The sequence below is a fragment of the Lytechinus variegatus genome, chromosome 8, assembly GCF_018143015.1.
Source record: "Lytechinus variegatus isolate NC3 chromosome 8, Lvar_3.0, whole genome shotgun sequence".
Lineage (NCBI taxonomy): Eukaryota > Metazoa > Echinodermata > Echinoidea > Temnopleuroida > Toxopneustidae > Lytechinus > Lytechinus variegatus.
Genome location: NC_054747.1, coordinates 42,082,294 through 42,088,209, shown reverse-complemented (window position 1 = coordinate 42,088,209; position 5,916 = coordinate 42,082,294). Strand labels below are relative to the sequence as shown.

The window sequence follows — 5,916 nt, the reverse complement described above, 5'->3', positions numbered from 1 at the left end:
GTAGTAGTAATAGTAGTGGCAGTACATGCAGTAGTAGTAGTAGTATAGTAGTAGTAGTAGAAGTAGTAAGTAGTAGTAGTAGTAGTAGTAATAGTAGTGGCAGTACATGTAGTAGTAGTAGTATAGTAGTAGTAGTAGTAGTTATAGTAGTAGTTATAGTAGTAGTAGGTAGTAGTAGTAGTAGTTGTAAGTAGTAGTAGTAGTAGTAGTAGTAGTAAAAGTAGCAGCAGCAGCAGTAGAAGTAGTAGTAGTAGTAGTAGTAGTAGAAGTATAGTCGTAGTAGTAGTATAGTTGTAGTAGTAGAAGTAGTTGTTGTTGTAGTAGTGGTGGTGGTGGTGGTGGTGGTGGTGGTAGTAGTAGTAGTAGTAGTAGTAGTAGTATAGTAGTAGTAGTAGAAGTAGTAGTAGTAGTTATAGTAGTAGTTATAGTAGTAGTAGTAGTAGTAGTAGTGGCAGTAGATGTAGGAGTAGTAGTAGTAGTAGTAGTAATAGTAGTAGTAGTAGTAGTAGTAGTAGTAGTAGTAGTAGTAGAAGTAGTAGTAGTAGTAGTAGTAGTAGTAGTAGTAGTAGAAGTAGCAGCAGCAGTAGTAGAAGTAGTAGTAGTAGTAGTAGTAGTAGTAGTAGTGGCAGTACATGTAGTAGAAGAAGTAGTAGAAGTAGTAGTAGTAGTAATAGTAGTAGTAAGTAGTAGTAGTAGTAGTAGCAGCATCAGTGGTAGTAGTAGTAGTTGTAGTAGTAGTCGTAGTGGTAATCCCGACCTTTCGTTTGAGGATGCGAACGCTTATTTACAACGGTAGTTGACTTTGGAAGGGACTTTTTGGGCCCGTCTCATGGTCGTAAAACTTAGTCCTGCAATGCAAATTGTGTGACCTGAGATTTTTTTTTCGTTTCGCATCTGCGACGGAAACATTCAATATGCGTTTCGTGTGCAAAATTCTGGTTGCTACTATGGTAACAGCGATTTATCCGATTGAGGACGACTTTCCAAAGCCACATTTGACTCCTCCTAGAGCTCGAGAGGCCGCCCGGGGGGGCCCACTTCCATTGATTAGTGGATACCAGTAGCGACCACCCGTAAAAGGGGACAGAGTGGGCAGGTACGTTACGTATATAGGCCTATGTAACGTTATAAGGGTGTCAAAACGATGTTTAAAATGCTGAAATAAGGGATATATATTCAATACTTGTAGGGTTTCACAAGCCAAATACTTGTTAAGAGATGCATTTTCATAATCTGGAAAAGAATTGCTTCCCTTGTTTAGCATGTTTAGGGTACTTTTCGAAACCCCATGGTCGTGCCTGGTATCCACTCATCAATGGAAGTGGTCCCCCCGGAATTTGAATCTAATCCCCATTTCTGGGGAATGTAAAACATAATGCCCCTCACATCGTGTGCGAGAGGTATATCGTTTGTGTATAAGGAGTAAACAAAAGAAACAAAGAAACAAAAGAAACAAAAGGAAACGAGTTCAAAGGTATCGCATATGATGTGTACATATCAACGCATGCGAAATGTTCGGCTGGAGAGGTTGATCTGATCCATGAAATCAATTGCCAGTGATCCACCAATAATCCACATTAAATGTAATATCGATTCGATGGACTGTAATGATCTATATTTAAGCCTTCATTCAGTAAGTTTTTCCTCACTCAATATGTTCTCGATTTGTTTGAAAAACCACTTTCTCCTCCATGTCATAAATCTATTTTAGGTCCTGCATTTTGAATATCTCCAGCCATCAGTCGTAATATACATGCATGTATGCGGTATGGGTGTCGCGGAAAGGGATTTTGCACACGAAAAGCAGATTTGTAGGGCCTGTAACCCCCCTGTAACACACAGCTTAGCATTGATCGTAGAGCAGTTTTCTACGTTTGATTCTATTGACTGTAATGCACAATCAATCTTAAAATCAAGTGTATGATTGAGCGTTAACTTTTGTGTTAGGGGACCCTAATACTAGCGTCCGTGATGATTGCGAAAGGTCCCAAATAGTAGTAGTAGCAGCAGCAGCAGCAGCAGCAGCAGTAGAAGTACAATAGTATTTTCCCCCGAGTGTATGAGGGAAGAATCCTCCCAATTAAATTACCACTGATATGCATTTATGCTTACGACATGAGAATACCGTTTAGTCACCATAGAATTCTGTTTTGCCTTTTTACAGCATGTTATCCGAATCCGTGTCAGAATGGTGGAACGTGCAAGAAAGAATTAGATGGCCACAACTGCTCCTGTCTCGAGGGTTATCTTGGAAAGAATTGTGAGATTCCAAGTAAGCAAATACAAGCTTTTTATCGCATTAAACTGAAGAACTTTGTTGTAAGTTGTGTTTAAAATTAGATATTGTCCTCTGGAAGTACCCTTTTTTTATATCACTAATATGACTTCAATCTCGTTTGAAATAAACGGTGTTTTCTCCATCAAAACAGAGCGCTGAGAAAATCTGAAAAATAGCCTGTAAAACTCGTTTTATGAAATCATTGAACTTCAAATAAACAGAACTTTGTAACTTCTTGACCGTTTTCTGTGATTGAGGAATCAAATTATATAACAGATATCGAACTTAAAAAAAGTGATTTCCTTTTGAAAAACAACATACCGCTTGCCAAGTGACTTTTTGGTAACTTTTTTTATTATTTTTTTAGATAAAAGCGGAGAATCTAAGCTTTAAAATGATAGGTCATTAGTCTAATGTATCGTGATTTTATCCTGCTAAATCATCAATAAATCTCGGTTTCGTTTTTCATGGGACGCCCTAAAGGATTGTGATACATTTGACCCACTTTTTACCTTCTCATAAATCTAGTGTGCCCAAGCGATTGGGTGTATGCGGGCACCAAATGTTTTTTAGTTGAGAATGATCCCTCAATCGCGCCTCACCGAGCGGCTAAAGTCCACTGTAATAGCTTGGATGTTGTTGCCATGGGTAACGGGATGATGGAGGACCCTACTCTAGTCTCCGTAGAGAGTTATAATGAGTACCTCATTTTAAAGACTCTCGTTACCAACAGATGGATGTGGTTAAATTGTACAAGAAGAAGCGGTTCATACCTCTGTTACACAGACAGGCACTACACGCAGACTGACTACCGAAGTAAGTAAAAAAAAATCTAACGAACGTAGAGGCAGAGGCGTCAAACCTGGAGGTAGGGTGGGGGGGGGGGCGATCGCCCCACAAACGAAAATATGGGGGGGGCAAGCATAGCGTCCCCCCATAATTCCGCAAGTGCACAGAAATTGGCAAATCAACCAAACACAGTATAAAATGTGATTTTTTTTATTTATAGTGCAAAACAAAATTTTTAATTTCCGCGCGCGCCGCGCGGGAAATGATTCTTTCATTGGAACTTCTGTTAGGGTACAATTGCATATGCGCAGAGATCTCAATATAATTGCATTCCTTTTTGGCAATGAGTAAACAAGAAAATGGCAAACGCTTTTTTATATGCGGATCCAGGTGAGTTATGTTTAACTCTGAGCTGATTTAAAAAAAAACTACTTAAATTTCTCCTTTTCAGGACGTTTTTATCATATCATGAACCCATGCATCCTATTAATAATAAAAATATATGCTTAAGGTGTCAAGTTTTCAGGTCTTACTATCTACAAAATATCTTGCTCTCGTAAGACTTATTAGATATATGAATAAGATAATAACATAACCATGAATTCCTAATAATTGCTCCGTTCTTCTTTCAGCATGGAATATCGATGTGCTTATTTCGAGTTTAGGAAAAGGAATAAGGATGATTTTTTTTTATAGAAAATGTTTTTAAAATGTTTAGATCCTAAGTAACAAAGTAGTTCAGCATGGCGCTCACGCCGTTTATTAAATGCTAACCGTAACTACTTAAAAATTTACTTACACAGTGTTTGAAATAATGCTTAAAATGACCCTTCTTTTGATCGGAATATCACCTTTTTTCAGCTCGCGCTCCGATCGCTCTCGCATTACTCATTTTCATTATAAAAGAAATGTATACAGAGTACCCAGATTATGGGTCGAAATCTAAAAGACGCGCACGCATGCTTATTGAGATACACAACTTGCTCTTTATTTAAAACTTGCTTGAATCATTCAGATTCGCACTCCCGTTATAAATGTAGGAAAATACCCAATTACCAATCCTCTTCATGATTGACGAAACATGACGGAATGTTTAATTTCTAGGTCCAAATTTTATTTTTCCCGTGTTCATGATTATATGCAGTGGCTAGAATGTCCAGTTCTTAGGTCGGGGTTGTGATGATTTAGTCATGTACGCATTTGCTCATGCAGGATCACGAACATCGCTCAAAATGTTTGGTATTTTACACACACACATACACACCCACACACACAGTGTGTGTGTGTGAGTAAGAAATGGATGAAGAGAACAATGGTAGGCGTAGCCTAAATCAAGGTTCCCCAGAGCAATCTGCCCTTTGGAAAAAAATTGTGATGCCGAAAAAATGTATCTGCCATGAATCGAACCCGGGCTCCCAGCTTTGAACGCCTGTGTCTTAACCACTAGAGCACAGAGACGGGTTAGTGGCTAGGGCAACCCCGATCCGATTGACCGTCAGATAGACTGATTTTAGAAACTCTACCAATTATAATTTTCTATGTAGGGTGTAGGTGGATTTTGAACAATGACAAGCCTTCATGCCTCAGCTGGATCAAAGCTATTGCTTTGATAAAGTACACATATGGGAGAAAGTATATAAATGTGTGAAGTTATACACGTACAACAGCTTTGGCAACTCTTTTATTTTAAATATTGTAAAAAAATGGATGAAGAGAACAAAGCTGGGGGCCCCGGTTCGATTCCCGGCAGAGAGATTTTTCGGCATCACAAATTTTTCCAAAGGGTAGATAGCTCTGGGGAACTTTGATTTAAGGTCCGCCTACCATTGTTCTCTTCATCCATTTCTTTACAATGTTTAAAATAAAAGAGTTGCCAAAGATGTTGTACATGTATAACTTCAGGATGGCCATGACCATTAGCATTTTGAATGGTCCATTTCTTGCAATTTTCTTTTACTGACATTGCTATTGTTTAAAGCAATTAACCACCCATGCATGACTGTTCACATGAAATTGTCATGTCATACTGGAAGAGGAATATTGTCTGGTCACGTTGACGTACAATAATTTGCCTTTAATCAAATATCTATATGGAATATCTTAACTTTTAAAAGAGTCCAAGAACTTTTTTTTACCGAGTGTACATGCAAATTATTCTCTGGCTCAATGAAAACATTCCCTTTGTCATGTTCCGAAAAGTGAATTTTATAGCTAATACAATCATGACAATGATAATGATATGTTTAAATAGGAAAATTCAACCCGACTAAAAAAATCTTGTAATATAAATAAACAAATGATTAATAATATTGGTAAAGGTTCGAGGAAAGTCCATTAAATTCTTTAGAATTTATTACATTTCATTTTTATTCGTGACGTCATATGCGAGCAGCTTCTCCAAATATCGTATGGTAAAAAGTGAACCAATTATATAACAATTTTACAACGTGCTATATCCGGAAAGCTTCCTCAACATTTTCATTTTAATGTATTAACTAAATGCTCATCCTAATGAAAAATGTGAAAGCGATTCGAGCGAAGTTGATCATGAGCATGAGCTAACTGCCAATTTACTTTTTTTTCTTTTCTTATACCTTTATAGACTGGGGCTTTCGCCAACCTGACAATACCAATGATTGTGTGGCTTTGAGAAGGAACGACGGTACCATGCATGATATTGGATGCCATAAAAAATTCGCCTTGGTATGCCAGGTCATAATAAAGGAGACACAGTAGTAATACATGACAAAGTGATTTCATTCATATAAAGTGCGTCCCAAAAAACTATACACTTTTGAAATGGCTGCCAAATAAAAAAATCTATCACTTTGGGGAAAAAGACTCACATG

At 37.7% G+C, this 5,916-nt stretch overlaps 1 long non-coding RNA gene across 1 annotated transcript in view; it reads left to right on the top strand.

Annotated features, from left to right (window-relative positions):
• The window catches only part of LOC121420765, a 4,656-nt gene extending 2,397 nt beyond the window's left edge, over positions 1-2,259 (top strand). The window contains exon 3 of the long non-coding RNA XR_005970826.1: positions 2,165-2,259. This is a non-coding gene — a long non-coding RNA (uncharacterized LOC121420765). The remainder of the gene's footprint in view (positions 1-2,164) is intronic.
• Positions 2,260-5,916: the final 3,657 nt, after the last annotated feature.